The sequence below is a fragment of the Nicotiana tabacum genome, chromosome 15, assembly GCF_000715075.1.
Source record: "Nicotiana tabacum cultivar K326 chromosome 15, ASM71507v2, whole genome shotgun sequence".
Taxonomy (NCBI): domain Eukaryota; kingdom Viridiplantae; phylum Streptophyta; class Magnoliopsida; order Solanales; family Solanaceae; genus Nicotiana; species Nicotiana tabacum.
In genome coordinates this window covers 18,131,483-18,158,624 of record NC_134094.1, presented here as the reverse complement: position 1 = coordinate 18,158,624, position 27,142 = coordinate 18,131,483, and the positions used below count along the sequence as shown (strand labels likewise).

The 27,142-nt window shown below is 34.5% G+C and overlaps 1 long non-coding RNA gene and 1 pseudogene across 2 annotated transcripts; one reads left to right on the top strand and one right to left on the bottom strand.

Moving 5' to 3' along the window:
* Positions 1–1,276: 1,276 nt before the first annotated feature.
* LOC107821613 (pectin acetylesterase 8-like) lies at positions 1,277–7,976 on the bottom strand (annotated as a pseudogene).
* Positions 2,145–5,257, top strand: LOC107821614 (uncharacterized). Of its 2 annotated transcripts, XR_012699512.1 has the most exons (6): positions 2,145–2,277; positions 2,533–2,626; positions 2,727–2,830; positions 2,959–3,033; positions 4,706–4,770; positions 4,867–5,257. It is a non-coding gene; the product is annotated as an uncharacterized LOC107821614 (long non-coding RNA). The 2 variants fall into 2 exon arrangements; XR_001656178.2 differs by lacking the exon at positions 2,145–2,277 and having other exon boundaries at positions 2,286–2,626; positions 4,867–5,255.
* Positions 7,977–27,142: the final 19,166 nt, after the last annotated feature.

The following is a 27,142-nucleotide window of genomic DNA, read 5'->3' as shown; positions in this document are numbered from 1 at the left end:
CATACCAGATAGCAAATTAACTTCGTTTCTTCGGGAGTTCTACAGTTTACCAATATCTCAGGAAATAAAATTAATATAAAAATACAAATTTGCAACACCACCATAATTTGCTTAAAACGCATTTTTTTTTCCCGGGATACATATCTCCTGCAAAATAATACATCTGTTAGTACCAATAAAAAAAATTTTGGTAACCATATTCTGAAACATAAACTAATTGGCAGCTTATTAGCAGGCATATTTTTTAAGTGTTAACCCACATAAAAAAGTAAAAATATCTACTGGTATATGGGGGAGGCCTATTCTTGCGCATATGTATAGCAAATGACGAGTAACTACACTTGTGAATTTAAAATTTACATGCCCAAATCCTTCCATTCAAATGCAAACAGGCAATCATATTTAGAATGAAACGAAATGTAAATGTGGTTTTTAATTACGCATGTATAAAAAGACTTACCTTATTGAGAATAATAATTTTGGATGAAAAACATTATCAATACATATTACTTTACATAAATTGATTATAAGATAATCTATGATAAATTATCAGAAAAGTTTTTCATTTACTCGGGAGTTATATATAAACATTGAATAAAAAGAACATTTAAAGTCTTGTAGATGAAATGGAAAAGGAACTAATCGATAGGTTAACTAAAATTATTACATACATTAGTGGTATAAAATAAAATAAAAAATCATTAAATAGATATAGCAGCAAATTAAAGAATAGAAATACTTTCAAGAAATAAATAAAAACTAAGTTAGCTTACGCAATTTACTAGTCAAGTTGTGTCTGCCAAATAATTTTGTTCTGATTGGTAATGCTTTATCAAGTTTATGTGAGACAAGAAATGGCTCATAAATAAGTCCTTAATTTTGTAACGTAAGGTCCAAATTTGTTTACTCCTTTTGGAGTTTCAGAAAAGTGCAGGAAACATTCATCGCATGCATGCGTTAATTAACCTACATTGAATGTTTTCTTCTATCAATTGATTATTACATATGGTGAAACTTTTATTTTGAACGATATAAAATTTTCAGTTTGCAATTTTGTTTTCAAGGGAAAATAGGGGTTGCACGTACACACACACAATTAAATATTATATATAAAAACACGTTGAAGTGAAAACAAAACAAACATTAATATTTTGCAATAATACATAAATTTGGAAGAACAATCATAACCAACATCGGCTAGTTGTATTTTTATATAATCCTCACATAAAAATACAAAAACCATCTGAAATAGCTAGTAGTACAACAAGAGCAACCCCTATTGGCAATATCTGCCACAAGGATAGGGGCAGTAAACCCCTTGGAATCCACTTCTACCAAAAAATCAGTCTCCAACAGCTTCAGCAATTTTCTGCAGTACAATGAGTTATTGTCAAATAACAACACAAGAAAGCTGAAAAATTATAGTAATATAAAGAATAAAAGAAATGAAAATATGACCTTGTTAGGTATTGTTGGAGAGTTGTTATCGGACCAATAGCTTTCTACTTCAATGCCATTGTTGAAATGGCAAGAAGATATGAAATACCCTCTTGATATACTTGGTCCTAATTCCTTCAATGCCTCTAAGAATGTCAACCTAAAATCTTGGAGAGTTTGGATTTGACTTGGTGAGCATTTATTTATATCTTTCTTGCAAGTATCCCAAACATGTTGAGGGTCAACACTTTCAGGAACCAAACTGTTGTTTATCTAATATTTAAGAATCAAAAGTCAAACCCTTTAATTTAGAATTTAAAGGAAAACAAAATAAATCCAGAACCTTATTAGTTACTATCATATATAGAAATTGATCTTCTAACCTGCCAAGAATCATAGGCCGAATTGATGATGAAAAGTGGCGTGCAAATACGTTGTGCTGCATACTGAGGGAAGAAGCACTGTCAAATCATTGGATTGTATACTTATTAGTTAGAAAGATCATGTTGGCTAATTTAGTTACAAAATAAATAAAATCGTTCTTACCAAACTTGGGTCTAAGCTGAAGGAGGTGCAAGAGAGTGGTAGGTTCTTAGCTGATCCCTAAATACACCCCAAAAGAGAGTCAACAATCTATATATATCTATAATTGAGGGCCCTAACGTTGTTAGGTGGCGCTCCCATTCAATAGGAACTGCCATTATCTTTTTCTATGATTTTTTGCTATTTTCTTTAATTTTTTACTATCAAAAACCAAAAATATATAACGCTTAAAAAACAGCTGTTTCTTTTCCAACAGATGCTTTTACTCTCTCTGTTTCCTTTCCTCCCTCTATCTCAGTATTCATCCTCCTTTATCTTTCTATTTTCCTATTGTTCTTTTCGTTTGCCTTTGTTAAAATTCTCTATACTCTTTCTCCTCCCTCTTTTTTATTCTACACTGCTTTTGCTTCACGTTTGTTGATTTACTTTAATTCCTCCACTAATCTCTAAACTCTTTCTTCACGGTCATTTTCAATTTGCGTTTTTCAGTTACTTTCACTTTAATTTTTAATTCCCCTCTAACTTTGATTCACTGATTTGTCACCATAACAGCTGCTTATTTTGACGCCCATGAAGTGTTCGAAAATATGCCCAATACCTTGCCCACGGATTCAGAAAATGCTGCAAATTTACTCAACACTTGCCGGTATGTAATTCTTCCTTACGGTCATTTTCAATTTGCGTTTACCAGTTACTTTCGCTTTGATTTTTAATTTCGCTATGTCTTTGACTCACTCCTTTGCCAGCATAACAACTGCTTATGTCGCCATGAAATATTCAAAAATATGCCCTATAGGTTGACCTTGCCCATGGATTCATGAAATGCTGCAAATTTACTCAACATTTGCCGGTATGTAATCCTTTTAAAGTTAATCTTTACCAACTATGCCTTCTTTCCATATATTTTCAGCCTTTTAAATGTTAGACCCTTTAAGTTCTAACAATTGAGTTGAGCACATGTTTTGTTTTTCTTTTTAGGTTGATAGATGGTAGTTTAAACCAACAAAAGGCCGTGAAAAATTTCAGTTTGACCTTTCTCCATTCGTATTTGAGGTACGCTCCGGAGATTCTTAACTTATTTGCTTTTTGCATAAGGGTGTAAAGATTCTAATATAAATAACTTTTTCAAAATTGATAACTGAGGGTGTGTCCGATATGGAGTACAAGAATTTTGCTTTACTGATACTTTTAATGGTAAAAGTGTTTGTCAACGATGTCTACAAATGTTGATTGTATTTTACTGATATGGAGCTTAAACTATATTAGACTGTCATTATAGCCTCAAATATTGGCGTTCAAACTCAAAGCATTACGAACTGATTTTCAAAATAAGATCGTCTTGACGTAGACACCGAAACACGTAACATAGAAGGCTAAAGAAAAAAATAAAACTCACGGTCAGAGAGCATTAATGGGAGGTTATAAAATTAATAGTACTCCAAAATTGCCAAGAACCAATCAAAATTAACATATTTTCCTATAAAACCTTATGATACTGAACTTTTGGTTGATGCCCTCCTCTGTTATGCTGTAATTTTGGTTAGCAATATAAGGACTACGCCTCCTAATGGCGTAAATTATATTTTTAAAAATAAACTTATGATACTGTCTAAATCTATTCTGCTCTACCAAAGTTCTTTCCTTATTTTGATTACACAATTTGTTTCAAGAACACGCAGTTGAACTAACTTAAATTCTGTGAGAGAATTTGCAATAAGAAACATCTAAAACTTCTATCTAATCACGACATAATTTTATGTGGCATAAATGATTGTTTAATTGCTATACTATAAATTGGTCGTTATTTATCCCTAATCAGTAGCAATTTTTTCATGCCTTTTAGCTCAACTTGATAAAGATTGATCATATATGTGTATATAATTTATTTATGATTGAATAAAATTAAGGAGGAAGAAAACTAACTACCTTGTTATCCATATCCATGTAAATACCAAATTGGAAAAAATATGAAGGAAAAACAAACGAAGATTAAGACTCACCAACAGTTGTAGCAGCGATGAAGAAAGGAATGAAGGTAGTGAAAATACAAAATCAATATCACATAAATAGTGCTAGAAATAAGAGAGAAAAAGTAAAGCACAAAAGCCAGAGAAGAAGATGCTCACAAAAAAATACATATAGGAGGCGACATAGGCAGAATTAAGTGTAATTTGTCATTATTAAGGGTTAGGCAAGAGTTTTAATTTAATAGTGATGACTAATGACCATTGGTCTTATTTTATGTTTATAAATATTGATTATAGTTTACTGATAAGGAGTTTAGAGTACGTTAGATTTTCATTGTAACCTCAGATATTAATATTGGATAGATCCTGTTACTTTTCATTTTCATTTGACTATACAAAATTCTTGCTATATTAGTATTATTAACTTAAAAGCCTCATTAACTTCGATTGTTTCTTGGTGATGTTTAAATGAATCTTCCGCTTATCCAATCTTCTTCTTAAAGTTTGAATGTGTTATGTTCAATTTGTCATTTTGTTGATAGGTTGGATTATTCTCTTGCTTAAGTATTTCGCACATGACTAAGTCTGAATGTATTATTGCTTTGGCTTAAGATTTTGTTTCGGTCGCAATTACATTTGATCTTTTGTTAGGTAATTTAGCAAATAGTAGTTCTTCCTTTTTCCCTGGCTAAGTTTTCTCTCACACGGTTTTTGACTTGTATAAGCTTATTTGCATTGTAATGACCTTCTGTTTCCAGATTGTGTCCATTATTTCATAGAAAACTTACAAAGGTTGTCTGACATAAATTACATCCCGATAAAGGTATGAAAATGATGTTAAATTATGTATTTTCTTGGGTCTTATATAGAGGTTCCATATAACTTAAAATTTACAACACTCTTTTCTAATGAAATACAGAAAATCTACATGCTTTGTATATGCTGTATAATTTTAAACCAGAAGGACACCAGACATTTACAGGACTCTATTGAGAAATGAGGCTGGTAAAGTGAAGTGATTAAGTTGCCGCTTTGAGGAAAGCTCTTCTCAACCTCAACGGTTTTCACTTTTCAGGACAAAGATCTGTGATGTATCTTAAGAATGGATTGGTGGACTTTAAAACCTTCAGATGGCATCACTTGATAATTATGTGAAGTTTATAGCAAAAAGTTTGAAAAATAAAATGTGTGCCTAAATAAGATATGGAGGGAGACTGTATATTGGTGAGCTTATACAAACGTATGTGGACTTTCTGTTAAGCATAGTCATGATTTTTTTAGTCTACCTGTCTATTTATTAAATAAATAGCATTTCTTTTAATTTAATCAATATGTATGGTCTTTGATCATCAATAATGATACATTGCCATTTCCACGACTTAAACTACTTATTTGATATATTTAAACTACTTCTCAATTTGTATTTAACTTAAAAAATGACTATGATGGAGGAACTGTTCAATAAGGCTGAATGCCTTTTTTACCTCTGTTTATACTTTATAATATGGTGGGATTTATTATGAGGAGGTGCATTTATGGAATTGTTTGGTCAAGATTTATGGAGATTAAAGATATATAAATGCAGAAGGAAAATGCATCACCCATTACATGCATTTAATAGCTTTAAAGATTTAATGTAAATGGAACGTTTCATAGTAATCTCATTCTTTGTTGAAATGCTCATATTTTCTATTGCTAAATACTCCGTATTGAGGATATTAACCAATTCATTTTGTTTTCAAAGATAACTTTATACTATAAGTTTAAATATTCTTCCTCAAGTATTGTCTGTGAAGAATGAAATGACATCTCCTTTGGCAGGCGTGGACCTGCATAACGACAATGAGGATCATTGTAAGGCAGGGTACTTAAGACCATATTTTAATAGGTTGCCTAGAAGTTGGAACATTTGCACGCCCTCATACATAGGTTGTGTCATATATGGTGCTTGAAAGACCAAAATTGCACTCATAGATATCATTGAAAAAAATTGAGATTTTATCAATTTATAGAAATTATTTATGTTTGGCTACTTATGATATTTTTATCTTTCCTATTTTAGCTAAATTTATTAAAATACAATTTAGTAATATTTTTAATGCGGTCCAATTAAAATTTTCAATCTCCAAAAGTGAAATGGTTAGTAGTTCCCTTCAATTTAAAATAGCTGTACTTTGCTTTTTACTTATTAATATTTGCCATATGTTCCAAATGTGGTTGTAACTTGCAATATCAAAAAACAGAAAAGTAACACTCTTTCATTTTGATAGAGCACCATTCTCATTCAAGTTTTTACCCTCCAATGTTTCATTCCTTTTGGACATATCAAATCTACACGAGGAGAGATCTCAAACGAACAAAAAATAGTCGCGGTTTGAAGTGATTGTGATAACGACAGGCGGTAGACATGCAGTGGCAATTGTTTCTCCCCACAAAGATTTGTGTATATTCGTGGATTTTACATGTATGTCATAATAAGATTTCTATATTTCATGAATAGAAAAATTATACCTATTCACTTTATTTTTTTTATATCACATCAAAAGATAAAGATAAAAAAGTGTTTACCCGTGTCAAGCAACTAAAAGAGTAAATTATGAATAGCTTATGCCAAGAAAATAAAAAGAAATTTCTCTTCTTTATCTTTCTCCTTCCTTTTGTGAAACCCAACATGATATAAAATAACAAGGTAAACAATTAGGTATATATAACCTATTTTTATTATTTTTAATATTCGAATATTAGAAGATCATTCAATAAAGAAGTTTTTTCTAAACCGCGCGAAGCGCGACAAGTTCACTAGTGTTTTATATACATAAGGTACAAGAAAATAAAAAAAAACGCAACATAAAGTTATGTTGAGATAAAAAATAAGAAAGAATAATCAAAGAAAAACAATCTACTAAATGATGGTTCTTACATGCAAAGCAACAACTCTCTTACAATACTCTTCAATGTGTCTCTCACCAGTTATAGTTTTCCTGCATAAACTCATACAAGAATTAGTTAAAAAGAAAAACATACTTTTGATATTTTTCTCATATTCATGAACTTACGTATCAATGGAAAAAAAAGGTCTGAACTTGTCACAATGTAGGATTGCACCCAACCCTCCTGCTGAAGATCTACTAAGGATAGCCTATAATCAAAGTTCAAATTTTTTTTTTATTTATAACCATATAATTATAGAGAAATAAGTGGGACTATGAGGGGAAATGGGACGTATATTTTCAGCATATATCATCCCTTTATGGTATAATAATTCCTCCATGATTGCTTGGAAAATTCTTGCACCCCTGAAGTGGAGATTAGTAGCCTGAAAAGTTTTGGTGCTTTTAATTAGAAAAGTTACATCAATACAAATTCCAAGCACTGTAAGAAGATAGCGTAACTTATATGGTCAACTTCTTCAATGTCGCCAGTATAGGATGACACATCACAATATCTAACCTTGACTCGATTCCAGTTGTAGAAATCTAAATATTTGTTGAATTAGGATTAAGCCGCGCGATTTTGGCAATCGGAAGTGGTTTCACACCAGCCCCACCCTGGAAATTCAAAGTTGAAGATTAGCCAAAATTTTAAATAAAATATCTTAAAGTTGTGAGTTTATTTAGTTAACCTGAAGGTGAATGAGCCAGTTATAAACTTCAGAGCCAGTTCCTCGATGAAAGTGGAATGCAGGAGCACCTCCATCCAAGCATACTATCAGAACAAAATCAACTAAAAATTATTAAAAATAGTAGTAGTAAAATTGTAAGACTACGTAAAAAAGTGAAATGAATTGTATAAATACAAATCAGGGAGTTCACCTTCGCCCTTAGCTACGGCCGCACTATCTTTTCAAATGGGAGAAAAGGATTAGGTAATTTATTATACTGCTTTCTCAAAATTGTTTGATGATGATGCTGGCAAAATTACTGCTAGAAATTTGAATATCATGCTCACACAGAATAATTATACTAATATATATATATATATATATATATTGGGTGAACAAATTGTTTCCATTAATGAAAGACTGGACATGTTAATTGCGGAATTCCAGATTGTTTCTAGGAAGGACACTACAAAAGGCAAAGAGCAAATTGCTACTACCAGTATCCAACCACCTCTTGAGATCACAAACTTTAAAATAAAGAGTCTAGAAGACCTAGAGAATTTATTAGATAAAAAATTTGGAGGAATAAAAATTAGTCCTTTAAATTTAGAACATTTATATGATAAAGATAGGAGAGTAAAACTCTGTGATGAGATTAATAAAATCTCAGAAAAGTTTGTTCGCAAACCGGTCCAAAGAATGTTTTATTATCCTAGGCCCACTCCTCAAGATGCACTCCTAGAGGAGCTTGATGCTACTCATTATTCCCAGAACTATAGTGGCACAAAAATCTATGAATGGAATATAGATGGTTTTACTGACCGCCAAATTTATACCCAAATACATAGAATACTTATGTATAGCACTATCTGCAAGGTTAATAAAAATTCTGAAAAGACCATTGCGGAAATGATAGTGCCAGAGTTTACTGGCCAATTAAACGGTTGATGGGATAATTATTTAATACCTGAACAACGTACAGAAATTATGGGCGCCATAAAGGCAGAAGATGGTCAGAATGTTTAAAACTCTGTCTATACTTTAGTTCTTAATATTATAGAATACTTTTCTGGAAGATGGTTAGACAATAGTGAGACCTTAAGGACCATGCTCCAAAATTTAAGATGTAATACTCTTACAAATTTTAGATGATATAAGGATGTTTTCTTATCCAGGTTAATGGAATTACCAGAGTGTAATAGCACTCACTGGAAGTCCAAATTTATTGATGGACTCCCAACTCTATTTGCTGAAAGAGTGAGAAAGACTCTTCGTGGAATAACAATGAGTATTGATTATAATTGTTATACCTATGAAAAGCTTATTAGTGTATGCACACAAGAAGGCTTAGCTCTATGCAATGAGATTAAGTTAAGCCAGGAAATTAAGAAACATCATCTTAATAAAAGATAACAGTTAGATATTTCTAAGAATAAAAAGTCTCATAGACATAAGAAATATCAGAAAGAGCATTATAGGTATAAGAAAAAGAATAAAGGATCTTCTGATAAGAGATTCAAGCGGAACGATAAGAGAAGAAATGCTTATAAGCATAGAAAGGATTTTATAAAATCCAATACTCCTAATGCATGTTACAAATGTGGCAGAGTAGGCCATTATACTAGAGATTGCAAAGTCAAGGATAAGATTAAGAACCTTGACATAGATGATAATATTAAGGACACTTTATACAAGATTCTGTTAAATTCTTCTCGGGATAATTCAGCAGATAATAGTAATAGAGAAGATTCATCAACTGATGAAGATTTAAGGGCTCTAGAAGAGGAAGAATATCTTTCTTCAGTTGATGAATGTGGACCCTGCAAACAGAATCAGGATCAGTGTTGTAATAGCAACACAGATGATGAGTTTTTAATATTTATTCTCAATTCAAGGACTTAGAAGTCAATGTCTTGACTAATTGTCACGATCCAAAATCCAACTAGTCGTGATGGCACCTAATCCAACCCGCTAGGTAAGCAATTACCAACTATCCATTTCTAATGAAATTAATAAGGAAATTAATTAAAAGAAAATAGATAAAACCAATACATTTTCCCAAGAACTGGTAGTACAAATCATGAGCTTCTAAGAATAGAGTTTACAAAGCTTGTATGAAGTAAATACATCATCTGTTTGAAAAGTACATAAACAGAGTTTTATGAATCTAAGGCTACCATGAACAAGAGGCAACTACCACCGAAATACAGGTACGTCTTCAATTCCGGCTTCCGCCGAGCACAACATCATCAGCAACCAACATCTGCATGCAAGGTGCAGAAGTGTAGTATGAGTACAACCGACCCCATGTACTCAATAAGTAACAAACCTAACCTTAGGTTGAAAGTAATGACGAGCTTGTACCAAGATCGGGTCCCAACTTCAATAACCAACAATAGTTCATAACAACTTAAATAAGTAATACCAGAAGTAACTCAACAATCAAATGCTCAGCAAAAATATGATTTCTAAAAATAGTTCTACCTTTCAAGTACATCAATGAAAACCCAAATCGTTTACCGGAGTTGCCAAAAATATGAATAAGTTTGAAAACAATAATTTTCCCAAAATCCTTTCAATAATAAATAAGATGTTTTATTTCCTTTCCAGATAACCAGTGAAAAATGCATCACCATGCCCATATATCAATATATGTAAAAAGTCATGAATGATGTGATACTGTACAGCATGAGAAAAATGCATCTCTATGCCTGTATATCAAATGTGCATGTAAATGCGATGCAACTCAATGATAAAATCAGATGCATACTCTCAGAGTATCATTTCACTCAGTCCTCCCAATCACTCAGTCCTCATAGTCACTCATGCCTCACAATCACTCAATCCTCCCAAATAACTCGGCACTCGCACTCGTACTCGACACTCACACTCAGTAGATCCTGCGCTCACTGGGGGTGTGTACAGACTCCGGAGAGGCTCCTTCAGCCCAAGCGCTATAATCTACACGAACAACTTACGTGCTGCACGAACAACTCACGTGCTATAGTATCAATATTTGTATCTGCACGGACAACTCACATGCTATAATAAAGCCAATATGGCCTACTGCGGCGTGCAGCCCGATCCCATAGTTATTCTCACAATCATGCCCTCGTCCTCACTCAGTCATAAATCTCTCCATTCTCTCGGGCTCACAATGTCATGAACTCGCATACTCGTAGCACCACTTCTGATCACAGTAACTACTCAAAATCAACCAAGTACTAGTATAAAACCCCACATTCAACAGAACCTCATTCTGAAACCTTCGTACAGTGCCAATGATGAAAGAAACAATCAAAAACTCATAACCACTCATTAGATCAACTAGCCATGGAGCTCTCACGCCCCAACCAGAACCATAATACTCTCCTAAGCTGACTTTCAATATTATCCTCCCGAATATACCATAATCAAGCCTGATAGTACCCATTCTAGGTCCAATGACCTTATATTATTAAACACAACTATCCCACAGACACGCCACATCAATATAAATCAAGCCACAACTGCGCAATCTGTGTACCCAAATATGGAAGATGTCTCAAGAAAGAGAACCGCATTGCAAGTTCAACAAGAACAACCACAACCGCAATATTACAACCAACTCCTCAAATTTAGTGAAGAGGATAACCATAGGTGCATGTGCACAATTGTAGAGGAAGGAAATTAATAGATCAGATAAATTATTATAGAAATAGAATTCCCACACACGGCACGGACTACTCACGTGCTAATAATCTGAATCGCTCGGCATGGTCACAAGCCTCCAGTCACAGCATATCATACATGAACAATTAAACAAGTACACTTATATATGATAATGAAATAAGATTCTCATGCTCGTGGACTAGTAGAAATAACACGCCATAGTGTAAGCACATGCAAAGTTTGCTATCACACTTCAAATATTTTTTTTAAACGCAGAATTAGTAACTATCCCATTTATTTAGGAAATCATCTTCTTTATAACCTCAAGTATAGCCCAGATAGTTTTCAACAAAGGTACGAATAAGGAAAACATTATAACTTTACGCTTAACAGTCAACTCTAAGCATATAATAGCCTAAGCATTCTTCCGAGTATGAATACTTGCTCTAATGACCGCACATGGGCTCAAACCTCACATATATGCACACTCATAGCGCATAGCTATCACAACTAATTAACGCAACTAGTTCCTCCACCGAGTTTTAAATAAAAATAGTCACCTCAAATAGGTCGCAACCCCGAAATAATATACTTCTGAGAACTCCCAGTCTTAAATTCATCGAACACATGAATCACCATAACTGATCCCAACTCCAGTACTAAAATGACTAACACATCTTCCATTCACTATAATCCCATAAGGAATACTTTCATAATTCTTCTGTGCCACATAGCAATAATTTGAATATCAGCAGTTTATCCACCAGGTGAGTACTTCAATACCGATGAACATCCGTAAGTCAAAACACAACGCGCCATTCTGAAATGCGCATCCTTATTAGGAATTACCAAGCAGTTATAACATTCATCGAAATATTTGAAACTGACCATGTTGTCCAACATTCGTTACCTTCTCTTCAAGATTGAACCGTCACCTTGTACATGTAAATCCTAATCCCGCACAACACACCACATCTATTATGCCATCATGTTACAAGTACAAGAATCCCATTATCAACTCTGAGTCACCAGCAAATTACATACTTGGTTAGTTAGAAACCTTCCTCTTGCTTCCTTCCAGGAGGAAATCACAGTACATAACACGTTTCTCACACCAGTAGAAAATATCCAATTCAAACCATGGTAGAAACCATCAAGAACACTTTGAAATCCATCTGCACATAACCAAGATATTAGAACTAAATTCCTCTAACTTGACCAAACCACGTAGGTCACCAAACCCCAAGAATATTGCCACCAAAACATTTGTAGAGTCTCACCACATCACAATTAGCCCTATAAATATCATAACCGAAATACCCACTCTGAAAATATCTTATTTGAGTCTAAGGCCATTTCATTCACCTTCCTCATACCGAAGTATAAAATCCATAATGATATACAAAAATGCCACAAGTCTCGACCCCATCCAACTTAAATCTCAGATTTTAGCCATAAACAAATCCGCCAAAAATTCTCAATTATTACATATTAATCTCGAATCCATTAGAACTTTCTCGAGAGTCACCCCCTTTGTTCAAATCCACATTACACCGCCCAAATGGGCCAAAAGACACGTGCCCCATTAGCACAACAACATTCAAAGAAGTAACTCTACTTTAATACCACCTATCAAATTCATACTCCGTGCGCACTACATCATTCACAAATAACAACTCACTCATCCCACGATTTTCATATACTTATAAGTGCAATATAACCCATATCCAGGAATTTTCTTATTCGAGTCATCCTCGATCTCAACTTCTACAAGTCATATCTAACCCACTAGTATGCCTCAGCCTAAAATTAAACATTTACATATAACCATGAAATTGAATTATCAATAGCAAGCTCCCCCACTTGGCTCACAGCCATAGATTAAAACATTCTATAACTCACAATATCAATACTCTATTACTGCCATAATGCCACAGTCAGTTCAACGAAACTTCTTCTCAAACTCATGCAACACCAACCATAAAAAAATACCCCAGATCATCCGCTAAACTCGCAATAATTCACTTGACACTCAAGTCAACTTTCTCATCCAGATTCAAATTCAAATCTCTACATACACGCCCTGCTGGCAGAAAAGAAACTCTCCACTCACATATAAGGAATATACCTACGTAGATTACTCCGCAGGGGATAACCCACCTGCTTAGCCTCAAATTGGTATCTTGTTATACCCTTTCGCAGTCACAATTACTACATAATCACTTAATCTTTCCATGTCCAAACTTATTAACAAGACATGAGAATTTAGTTTGTCCCAAAATTTTACAACGTGAAAGATCCTTCAAAACATTCATACTTGAGACTGTACGTCACATCAAATCGAAAATCAAGGACCCAACCTTTCCTTTACATTTCAAGGAAACACTTATCGTTATATTTAAATTGTCTTAATACATCCCGCGGTCACATCTTACCCATCACACCACCATTCCACCTCTCATCGAGCCACAAATTCCACTCGTAGGGTTATTGCCGTACATATGAGTCCAATTGTAGAAGTTAGAACTGAAGCTACCAAGCTTAAGGTGCGGTCTAACCATGGCCTCAAGTTCTCCAGACTGGCCCATCACCAAAACACAGAATACTCACCTCGAACTTCGTCCTTGGAATAACAAGCCAGCGATGCACAGCTGATACCGAGCGCTCATGTGCGTATATGAATGCATGGAAGGAATTCAAAGAGTTATATTTCAAGCTAAATCAATTCTATATGATAAAGAAAGAAATATGGGAAATTATCCTAAATGGCCTGTAGCCTCTCGAAGATAAGTATGGACATCATCATAATGATCCGCAGGACTCTACTAGACATTTTCTCATGACTTATTGAACCTATGTACCTAGAGCTCTCATACCACCTTGTAACGACCCAAAATCCAACTATACGTGATGGTACCTAACCCAACCCGCTAGGTAAGCCAATTACCAACTATCCAATTCCAATGAAATTAATAAGGCAATTAATTAAAATAAAATAGATAAAACTAATACATTTCCCCAAGAACTAGTAGTACAAATCATGAGCTTCTAAGAATAGAGTTTACAAAGCTGGTATGAAGTAAATACATCATATGTTTGAAAAGTACATAAACAGAGTTTTATGAATCTAAGGCTACCATGAACAAGAGGCAGCTACCACCGAAATGCAGGTAGGTCTTCAATTCCGGCTCCCGTCGAGCACAACATCATCAGCAACCAATATCTGCACGCAAGGTGCCGAAGTGTAGTATGAGTACAACTAACCCCATATTCTCAATAAGTAACAAACCTAACATTAGGCTGAAAGTAGTGACGAGCTTGTATCAAGATCGGGTCCCAACTTCAATAACCAACAATAGTTCATAACAACCTAAACAAGTAATACCATATGTAACTCAACAATCAAATGCTCAGCAAAAACATGATTTCTAAAAATAGTTCTACCTTTCAAGCACATAAATGAAATCCCAAATCGTTTACCGTAGTTGCCAAAAATATGAATAAATTTAAAAACAATAATTTTTCCAAAATTCTTTCAATAATAAATAAGATGTTTTATTTCCTTTCTAGATAACCAGTGGAAAATGCATCACCATGCCCATATATCAATATGTGTAAGAAGTCATGAATGACGTGATACTGTACAACATGAGAAAAATGCATCTCTATGCATGTATATCAAATGTGTATGTCAATGCGATGCAACTCAGTGATAAAATCATATGCATACTCTCAAAGTATCAATTCACTCAGTCCTCCCAATTACTCAGTCCTCCCTGTCACTCATGCCTCACAGTCACTCAATCCTCCCAAATCACTCGGCACTCGTGCTCGGCACTGACACTCTCACTCAGTAGGTTCTGCGCTCACTGGGGGTGTGTACAGACTCCGGAGGGGCTCCTTCAGCCCAAGCGCTATAATCTGCATGGACAACTCACATGCTGCACGGACAACTCACGTGCTATAGTATCAATATCTGTATCTGCACGGACAACTCAAGTGCTATAATAAAGGCAATATGGCCTGCTGCGGTATGCATCCCAATCCCATAATTATCCTCACAATCAGGCCCTCGGCCTCACTCAGTCATCAATCTTTCTACTCTCTTGGGCTCACAATGTCATGAAAATAGCTCAAAATGATGATATGATGTATCAATAAATAACAACAGAGACCGAGATATGATATGCAATAAAATGAATATGACGGAGTATGAATTTTCAATTTAAAACAAATAATTCATAGCAAAATGACCTCTGTGGGTCCCAATAATATTGGCACATAGTCTCAACATAATTTTTAATATGATTCTCAGCTCAATTTTCTCTAACATACAGAGACTGTACATATATCAACATATTATACAATTTCAGAGTTCCAGGGAATTTGACCTAGTCATAATTCCTATGGTTCACGCCTACACGCCCGTCACCTAGTATGTGCGTCACCTCAAAACCAATCATATATCACAAATTTTGGGGTTTCATACCCTCAACTCTAAGATTAGAAGAGTTACTTACCTCAAACAAGACGAATCTAACGTCGAGCAAGCTAATCAATACTCAGGAAATTCCATATCGCGCGTATCCACCTCTGAATGCCTTCTTGTCTCCTCAATTCAATGCTTACGATCCGAAACTGAAATACACCTCTTAATGGTACTACAACGATATACTATACTAAGCAACTTCAATCTGCAATATCAACATCCAGTGGAACCAACATTAGTAACCAATTCCATAGTTTAGGCTATTTAGACAATTTACCAAACACCTAGTGGACATACATTTATACATTTCTTAACCATAGAATTAGTTCTTCCAACTACCATCATTTACCAACAATTCATCCCACCATCATTCTTTAATGACTTATAATCCTAACATCACATGAGTGACCAACCATTCTCATTCAACCAATAAAATTCCATTAAATAACCACTTTTCAATCTCTACAATGGGTATTCATTTAAATTGAGAATTTATGACTTCCAATCACTATACCATGAGTTCCAATACTTGATTCATACTCATATTTCCATAATAAATCCATACATGTATACATAATACTCTCACAACCAAGAATCATACTTCTTATGATCTACTTTTAATCCAAATCCCAAAATTAAAAATTAGGGTATAGAACCTTACCTCTTTGATGAAGAACTTGAGGGATTTCTTGTTGGATTTCAAGTCTTGGACAAGAATTTGATGAACAAAATACTTCATCTACTTCCTCTATCGAGAACACTCTCACTTCTCACTAAAATCATCAGCTAATTGCCCCAAAATAAGCCCCAAAGCCTATCTATCAAAATGGGATTGGGTTATAAAAATAGAAAAATTAACCCTGAGAAAGCAGGTCAGCGGTCGCACAATGGACCGCAGAATGGGTATGTGGGTCGCAAAATGGTCGCACAAATTGGTGCCCAGAACTAGGCTGTTCTGGTCTATTTTGCTACCAGTTTGCAGTCACAGAAGCACTTTCGCGAACGCAAAATTATTCTGCAATCGCATAATTGTCGCAGAATCTAATTGTTTCCAGCCTTTGGTAATTTGGTCATAACTGCTTGTAAGAATGTCCAAATGACAAACGGTTTGAAGCGTTAGAAACTAGACTCAAAGATATTTGATTTTATAGCTAGTATACCATATAAAAATTCTATCATGAGAGTTATGCATATTTGAATTTAGGTCTTGTGCGAACTCACTTGAAACTTTAGTCTTATGAAATTTCCAACTTCTACATTCGATGCCGAAACCTATCGAATCAAGTCCGATTGACCTCAAATTTTGTACACAAGTCATAAATGACATAATGAAGCTATTCCAATTTATAGAATTGGATTCCAACTTCGATATCAAAGAGTCAACCCCGCGGTCAAACTTCCCAAAAATTCAACTTTCGGCATTTCAACCCTAATTCTACTACGGACCTTCAAATAATTTTTCGGATATACTCCTAAGTCCAAAATTACCATACGGAGCTATTAGAATCATCAGAATTAAATTTTGAGGTCGTTTACATATGAGTCAATATGCGGTCAACCTTTTCAACTTAAGTTTTCAATTATAAGACTAAGTGTCTCATTTCACTTTGAAATCTTTCCGGACCCGAACCAACTAATCCGATTAGTCATAAATTAATTGTAAGGCATAAATTAAGCAGTAAATTAGGGAACATGGTTATAATACTCAAAACGACCGGCCGATTCGTTACACTAATGATAGCTTATTAGAACTACTTAGGGTTATTAAGAACCCAGAGTTAAGGTCCCAGATAATTGATAAGATGGACAAAATTTAGGATAATAGTCCTTCTAGTCCAGAGATTAAAGAAATTCCTTCTCAACAGGGACCATATACAATGTCTGGTATTAAAAGGATTTTGAGAGAAAAAATCAAGGTTATTGATAGGCCAACTATAGTTCAAGATTTAAAAAATGAGATTCTTAATCTCAAAGGAGAAATCTCGCACTTAAAGGCTTCTAATATAGCCTTAGACAAGAGGATTATCAGATTAGAAAATTATCATGCCCCTAAAAGTCAAGAATTCAGTACTAATATTATTGGAGAAAGTTTTGAAGCTAGTACCTCAAAGAATGAAGTAAAAGATGATTTTATAGGAGCAGTTAATATGGTTGATGATGAGTTTTTACAAAAACTTCAGCTATTTTCTACTCAAAAGTTTTTAATAAAAGTAACTCTTTCGATAGATTTTAATTTCAAAAAAGAGTTTACTGCTTTATTTGATAGCGGTGCTGATTTGAATTGTATTAAAGAAGGGTAATACCTTCAAGATATTTTTATAAGACTACTAATAGATTAAAAAATGCCAATGGTCACCAAATGGGTATTTCTTATAAACTACCTAAAGTATATTTTTGCCAAAACAAAGTTTGTATACGAGAAAGTTTTGCCTTAGTTAAAGACATTCATCAAGATATAATATTAGGGGTCCCATTTTTCCACCACCTAATTCCTTTTACTAATTGAGATACTCATAGTTTTACAGGAACTTTTAATGGAAAAAAGAATACTTTTGAGTTTATAACTCAACCAGTTCAAAGATTTTTTAATGAGATAATTTCTAATAATATTACTGCTAAAACTAGACAAATTAATTTTTTTAAAAATGAAATTTGTAGTCTTACTATTGAACAGGATTTGAAAACTCCTAAACTCATTGAAAAAATTGATTTATTGAAAAATTATTTTTCTTTACAAATTTTTGGAGACCATCCAAACCAATTTTGGAATAGAAAAAAATACATAGTTAGTCTCCTATATGAAGAAGACTTTTTGAAGGATAATATTCCTACTAAGGCTAGACCTTGCCAAATGAATTCTGAATATTTAGAATTATGCAAAAAAGAATTATATTCTTTGTTGAAGAAAGGTCTTATAAGACCTTCAAAGTCTACATGGTCTTGTACTTCTTTTATATTAATAAGCATGCCGAAGAGGAACGAGGAGTCCCGAGGTTATTTATTAATTATAAACCCCTTAATAAGGCTTTAAAATGGATCAGATATCCAATCCCTAACAAAATCGATTTATTGGACAGATTGTAAGATGCCATAATATTTTTAAAATTTGATTCAAAATCTGGTTATTGACAAATTCAGATATCTGAGTTAGATAAATATAAAACTCCTTTTAATGTCCTAATGGGTCAATATGAGTGGTATGCCAAGCCTTTTAGTTTGAAAAATATCCCTTCTGTATTTTAAAAAATAATGAATGATATTTTCATACCTGGCCCCACCATTTAATAATTTGGGTAATGGAGATGAAAAACTTTAATAAAGTATCTGACCCCACCATAAGAAGTTGTCAGGAATCTGCTTTTTTAAAGTTCATTGTCCGTTTCTCTTTTAGGTTTTTCTTTCTCGGCCATAGTGTAATTATTTTGTCGGCCATTTTACTGTTTAGTTTTGTTTGTTTTTAGACAGATCCATTATATAAGGATCTCAATTCTTTAGTTAGGGACATGCTTCGGCTAATAGCTCTTACCTCTCTCTAGAATCAGATAGCTCTCATCTCTCTCTAAATTTCTTTTGTAAATCTCCATTTGTAAAAATTTTATATTGGAAATAAAAAATTCAGAAAAGGCTACTTGGCCACAACTTTTGCAATACTTTTTATTTTATTTAGCTTTATAATATAGATATTCATTTAGCCTAAATGATAGGCTAAATAGTGTTGTGTTGAACTTATGCATACTAGTCTATCTTTAAACATGTTTTGTTTCTAGTTTTATACTGCATCACCCAATGGTTCCGAGGTTGAGACCTTCAGTGTCTCTTTCAGGATTTACCTTTTCCTTTATCATTTTTGACATAAGATTCTTCCACTCCTTCCTTCATTCTCTTCAGGACATTTCAAACATATTTCTTGTTGGCTTTCTTGGGCTTCACTTGCCAAACATATTTCTTCATCTGTAGTATTTCTTATTGAAGCCATTGAAACATCATATGACATTTCAACTTTGAAATTTATTACTAGATCTCTTTTTATTTTTTCAAAGCAAGAAGCAATAATTTCCTTCTTAGAAATGACTCCTTTTTCATTTGAAGCCGTCTCGCCACTTGCTAGAATGGACTCAATCCTTCTATTTCGACATTTGTCTTTTCTTGCGTGCTATAAGCACCAATCTTCTGTTTGATTTCTTCAATAATTTCTTGACCATAGATTTATCCTTGCTGGTCTGATTGAAGTAATTTGTTCCAAACTTTTGTATAAAAAACTCTGTTTAAACATGGGAATCCTTCCCTGGTCTGGTTCACTTCTACATTCCATTGCATAATCCATAGGATAGAGAATTCTATGAAGAAGTACATTGTTACTATGGCATAAAAAAAGATATTATCTTTTTGTAAAGTAATAATTCTGGGAGATATATCTACCCATTGAGTATATAAACTCTTAAAAATTAGTGGAAGTATTTTCAAGGATGGACCATACGACATCCACAATTTACACAACCAAATTTGGTAACTGTTGTTCAAACAAATTGGAACATAATTTTATGAACCAAGAATGTTTCCTATTAGGGTTCTCATATAAGAAAGGTTTATTAAACTTTCACCGTAATCCCAGTAATTGAACTTTACCAAGACTTTCTATTCTGGATGGGTATCTTCCTACGGTAAAGGGAATATCCTGGCCCAGATTGGAAACCAGCAGCTAATAGTTGCCAATATCGCAGGTACATGAAAACCAGAATCTTCCTATGACAGAGGGAATATCCTGGCCCAGATTGGAAACCAAAAGCTAATATCTACCAATATTGCAGGTACATCAGGTCTTAAATAATTATCCTACTAGCCTTATAATTGGCCAGCAAACCCTAACACTATCATTTGCGCAATGGTCTTTTCAGAATTCTTATTAACCTTGCAGATAGTGATATACATAAACATTCTATGTAATTGGGTATAAATTTGGCGGTCAGTAAAACCATCTATATTCCATTCATAAATTTCTGTGCCACTATAGTTCTGGGAATAATGAGTAGCATCAGGCTTCTCTATGAGTACATCTTGAGGAGTGGGCCTGGGATAATAAAACATCCTTTGGACCGGTTTGCGAGCAAACTTTTTTGAGATTTTATTAATCTCATCAGAGAGTTTTACTCTCCTATCTTCATCAGATAAATGTTCTAAATTTTAAGGACTAATTTTTAATCCTCCAATTTTTTTATCTAATAAATTCTCCAGGTCTTCTAGACTCTTTATTTTAAAGTTTGTGACCTCAAGAGGTGATTGGATACTGGCAGTCGCAATTTGCTCTTTGCCTTTTGTAGTATCCTTCCTAGATATTTTCTGGACTTACGCAATTAACCTGTCCAGTCTTTCATTTATGGAAATAATTTGTTCACCCAAAATACTAATATGTATATTAGTATAATTATTCTGTGTGAGCATGGTATTCAAATTTCTAGCAGTAATTTTGCCAGTATTATCAGCAAATAATTTTTAAAAGATGTTTGTGGGAAAAATATGGATCTAGTAATTTCACCATTATTGAGCTTATAATCTCTTTCTAGTATGAAAATATAACCATCAACATATTTAGACATAAACCATGGACCAAAAATAATTATTTTGTTGTGATCACTAATATCATTATAAAAATCATCTTGAAAGAATTTTATTAATATTTTATCAAAATTATCAAAAAACCAATTTCTGAAAAGTTCCCAACTGGTTTTTTAAAATTGTTCAGATATCATTTTCTTCCCGGTGAACCCAGACTAAAATCTATTTGGTTTCTATCCATTTAAACCATTAGAAAAATTCATTTCGGATTCAGTAGGATCCGGAATAGCACTAACAATATTATTAGTACCAATTTTTATAACATCTATTCTATTATTTTTCCTAATCTGTGATGTAGATGCTTTTGATGGAAAATCTACAGTAAATCAACAGGTGAAATATATGAAGAATTTGATCTAGTTAATCTAGATGAATAATTGATATTATCAGTTTGATCGGGTTCATTGAACCTGATTTTAACAGTTCTATTAGAAGTTTGTTCAACTTCTGTGATTTCACTATTTGTGTCATTTCGAGGAGCTATTGCTTTCTCTATGACCCATTCTTTGGGAAAATCTATTTCATCCCACTTAATAGATATTCTGGTAGTAACGTTAGACTTACCAAAATTAATTTCTATTAAAATAGTTTCATTTTTGAAATCCATAATTTTGCACATAAGATTTAAATTATATAAAGGTTTGTAATAAATCCTATAACAGATGCATATAACTTCTGTTCCTCGCATATAATCATAACCATAAAACTCAATACTCAATGTTAAAGCATTTAAAGAGTTTTCATTACTAAGAGAAATATGTAAATTAGGATATTTATTAAAATAAACATGGCCATAGGCCAAACTTGTCTCTACTGCCCCTATAATGGATTTCTTCTAGTTTTGGTTTCTGCCATCTCTGAGAGCTGCTATAAAGCTTTCAGGTAAGCCTTTTTATATAAGTGGCTTGAAGGATTCATTAAAAAATCGAGAATTCACTCATGTAACAAGAAACCCTTCCCGCATCAGGTACTAATAAATTTTTAACGTCTAATTAGATCGGGAATAATTCAAATTAAGAAAAAACATCCGGTTGCTTGTTTTATCTAGTCTTGATAAATGAAAGGCACCCGCTCTTATTCCACACAGTCAAAGAAATTTTTTTTATTACCCTTTCTTCCAAGGGAAGGTAGTTGGTTTATAACCACACTATGAAGTTTTCTATTAGGTGGAGTATTTCAAAACAATAAGCTAGAATAGAGCAACTTGAATTAAACCAATATGTAAAAATCTATGAGTTTTCCTATATGGGGCTAAATTATTTTTAGATAATAATTTTAAAGTAGCATGATCACTATCTACTATGATAGTGTCTTCAGTAGTTTTAACTACTTGTTTTAAACCTAATTTTTTAAATGTACCTAATTCGTATATAACCTTAGGTTGGATTCTAGAAATCGTCTATTTATTACGTATGTCTAATTGTTGGGCATGTAATATTCTTCTTTTCTACTGTTTTTAACAGTAGTCTGCATTCTAAAGATATTCAGTAGAGAGAACTGTGTTGAACTTAGCACCTATTTCTTTTCTATCACATGGATCTGATACCAAGTTAGCACCAGATCGCTTCAATGGAACTACAGGATAACATTTTACTGAGACACCAGCCATGTCAAGCTACAATCTTGTCAAGCAAACCTTAAACCACGGTCCTCCTCATGACTCTCTCAACGCCCACCTGGCTAATACGAGTCTTAAGGATCACCGGTTATGTTGCCATAACCAAGGCTTACTACCTAGACTGTTAAACTGTCTGGGATCTACATTTTTAACCTCAGAACCATTGGGTGATACAGTATAAAACTAGCAACAAAACATGTTTAATGATAGACTAGTATGAATAAGTGTGACAACCTAAAATTCCATCACAGGCGTAGTGATGAAACTTAGTCTCTAAGACTAAGTAAGCCGATTATAATTACAATTCAAGCTATTTTTTTAATTTTATTTATATAATTGAAACCAACAGTAGAAATAAATATAAGCAAACTCCAAAGACTGGTAATACTGAGTCACGAACTCTAACTGAATACATGGAATGATCTCAAGGATCGAATACTCAATACTGATTGATTAATAATTAACAGTACAATAAATTAAAAAGACTCGAAGGGACTGCGATGACCAAGCAGACCCGGTCGGTCATTTTGAGTATTACAATCCTGTTTCCCCATTTAGTGCTCAAATTATACTTTACAGTTATTGTGTACATTACCGGGGTGATTGGTTCGGGTCCGGTGAGGTTTTGGAATGAATTAAAACACTTAGTTCCAAGGTTTAAAGCTTAAGTTAAAATAGTGACCGAATGTCGACTTATGTGTAAATGACCCCCGGAATGGAGTTTTGATGATTCCAATAGCTCCGTACGGTGAGGAGCGTGTCCGAAAAATTATTTGGAGGTCCGTAGTGGAATTAAGCTTGAAATGCCGAAAGATGAATTTTTGGGAAGTTTGAACGGGGGATTGACTTTTTGATTTCGAAGTTGGAATCCGATTCTGGAAATATGAATAGGTCCGTAATGTAAAATGTGACTTGTGTGCAAAATATGAGGTCGATCGGACGTGATTTGATGTGTTTCAGCACAAGATAAAGAATTTAAAGTTTCAAAGTTCAATGATTTCGAATTTTGGTGTGATTCGTCGTTTCAATGTTCTTATATAGGTTTTGAGGCCTTGAGTAGGTCTGTGTTATGTTATGAGACTTGTTGGTATGTTCGGACGGGGTCCCGAGGGGCTCAAGTAAGTTTCAGATGGTTAACAGATCAAATTAAGACTTCTAGTGTGATCGCACCTGCGAGGAATTGGCCGCAGGTGCGGTGCCGCAGATGCGGCACTTTTTACGCAGAAGCAGAGATGGGTTAGCCTGGGCAGGGCGCAGGTGCGAAGGAGTTAACCGCATCTGCGAGCGAGGCTCCGCAGATGCAGAGTTGAGGGAGAGGCAAGTCCGCAGCTGCGAACCTATGAGCGCAGAAGCGCAACCGCAGATGCGGTCCTTGGCATCGCAGAAGCGATTATGGCTGGCCAAGCTGTTCTTGCAGAAGCGAAGGTCGCAGATGTGACCCCTTGTCTGCAGATGCGGAAATCGCTGGGACAGAACCTTAAATTTGAGGGTTCGACATTTTCACCCATTTTCGGATTTTGGAGCTCGGGTTGGGCGATTTTGGAGAGGAAATTTTCCACACAACTTCTGGTAAGTGTTCTTAAATTTCTCGTGATTATATTCCATGAATTAATCTTCATTTTTTGTGTAAGATTATTGAATCTTCAAGAGAAATAGAAGGAAATTTGTATAATGTCACAAATAGTAATTTTCAAGTTTGAATATTGATTTGGAGTCGGATTTGAGTGAAATTAGTATGGTTGAACTTGTAATTGGATGGGTTGTCGTATTTTGTGACTTTTCTCGGATTTCGATACGTGGGCCCCACGGGTGATTTTTGGGTCGCAATTTCACATTTTGTGGAAAATATTAGCATTTTGATATGGAATTAATTCCTATAAATTGTGTGGGCTGAATCAAATTAATTTTGGTAGATTCAAGCCATTCGGGAGTTGATTCGCGCATAATGGGATTTCTGGAGTATTGTTTAGCTTGTTCGACATTGGATTCGCCTTGTTCGAGGTAAGTAACTCTTCTAATCTTGGAGTTGAGGGTATGAACCCTGAATATATATATTTCATGAATTATTGGGAGGTGACGCTCATGCTAGGTGAGGGGCGTGTGGGCGTGCTCTATAGAAATTGTGACATAATTGTTTCTGTGAAATTTTGTAATTAAATGATCTTGGCATTTTCCATGCGGTTTTATGAGTTAAAGAAATTGAGCTGAAAAGCATATTAAAAATCATGTTGAGGCTATGTGACAGTATTATTGGGACACACAAAGGTCATATTGCTGTGAATTATTTGTTTTAAATTGAGTATTCATACTCAGTCATATTCATTTCATTGCATATCATATCTCAGTCTCTGTTGTTATTTATTGATACATCATATCATCATTTTTGGGCTATTTTCATGAAATTTTGAGCCCGAGAGACTGGAGAGATTAATGACTGAGTGAGGCCGAGGGCCTGATTATGGGAATTATTGTGTGGATCAGGGTTGCCCGCCTGCAACATGCTTTATATACTTGATGATTATAGCATATGAGTTGTCCGTGCAGATTATAGCTCTTGGGCTGAAGGAGCCCCTCCGAAGTTTGTAGACACCCATAGTGAGCGCATGTACCTACTGAGTGCGAGTGCCGAGTGCCGAGTGACTGGGAGGCATGAGTGATTATGCGGTCTGCCCGAGTGGCATGAGTGATGGTGAGGTATGCCCGAGAGGCATGAGTGACTGTGAGATTTGACCGAGAGGCTGTATATGAGTGATGTTCTGCCCGAGGGGCTGTTTATGATTTTATCACTGAGTTGCATCGCATTGGCATGTACACATGACATACAGGCATATAGATGTATTTTTCCTCATGCTGTACAATATCACATCATTCATGATTTCTCACACATTTTGTTTATAGATGGGCATAGTGATGCATTTGTTTTACACGGGTTATCCGGATGGAAAATAAAACATCTTATTTATTATTGAAAAGAATTTGGGAGAAATTATTGTTTTCAAACTATTCATATTTTTGGAAATTTCGGCAAACAATTTGGGTTTTTACTGATGTATTTGAAAAGAAGAACTATTATTTTTGAAATCGTGATTTGGCTGATCATTTTATCTCTGAGTTACTTCTGGTATTATTTGCTTTATGTTGTTATGGACTATTGTGGACTGTTGGTTATAGACCCGACCTTGGTAGAAGCTCGTCACTACTTTCAACCTACGGCTAGGTTTGTTACTTACTCAGTGCATGGGGTCGGTTGTACTAATACTACACTTCTGCACATTGCGTGCAGATGTTGGCTGTTGTTGTTGCTGTGCTCGATGGTTGCAGGACTTGAAGATGTACATGCATTCATGTTGTAGCTGCCTTTTGTTCAGGGTAGCTTTAGATTTATAAAAGCTCTGTTTATGTATTATTCAAACAAACTATGTATTTATTTCATTTCCGCTTTGTATACTCTATTCTTAGAAGCTCATGATTTGTACTACTAGTTCTTGGGGATTGTATAAGATTAAGATCTTTATTCAGTTAAATTGCTTTAATAATTATTATTAGAATTGGATAATTAGAAGTTGGCTTACCTAGCGGGTTGGGTTAGGTGCCATCACAACTAGTTGGATTTTGGGTCATGACAAGGTGGTATCAGACTTCTAGGTTCATAGGTTCTACAAGTCATGAGAAAGTGTCTAGTAGAGTCTTGCGGATCGGTATGATGACGTCCATACTTATCTTCGAGAGGCTACAAGGCATTTAGGATATATACTTCCCATATTTCTTTCCTTATCGTGTGAGATTGATTCATCTTGAGACATAAACTCCTTGAATTCCTTCCACGTATTCGGATGCGCACATGAGCCCTCAATATCAGGTGTGCATCGCCGGCTTGTGATTTCATGAACGAAGTTCGAGATGAGTATTCTATGTATTGGTGATGGGCCAGTTTGGAGGACTTGAGGCTAGGTTTAGACTGCAGCTCAAGCTCAGTAGCTTCAGTTGTAACTCGTACAATTGGACTTATATGTCCGGTAATGACCTTACAGTGGAATTATGGCTCGACGAGCAGTGGAATGGCGGTGTGATGTGTATGATGTAACCGCGGGATGTGTTAAGAAGATTGGAATATGACAAGAAGTATTTCCTTGAAATGTAAAGGAAAGGCTATTGGGTTCTTGATTTTCGATTTGATGTGATGAACAGTCTCGAGTAATGAATGTTTTTAAGGATCTTTCATA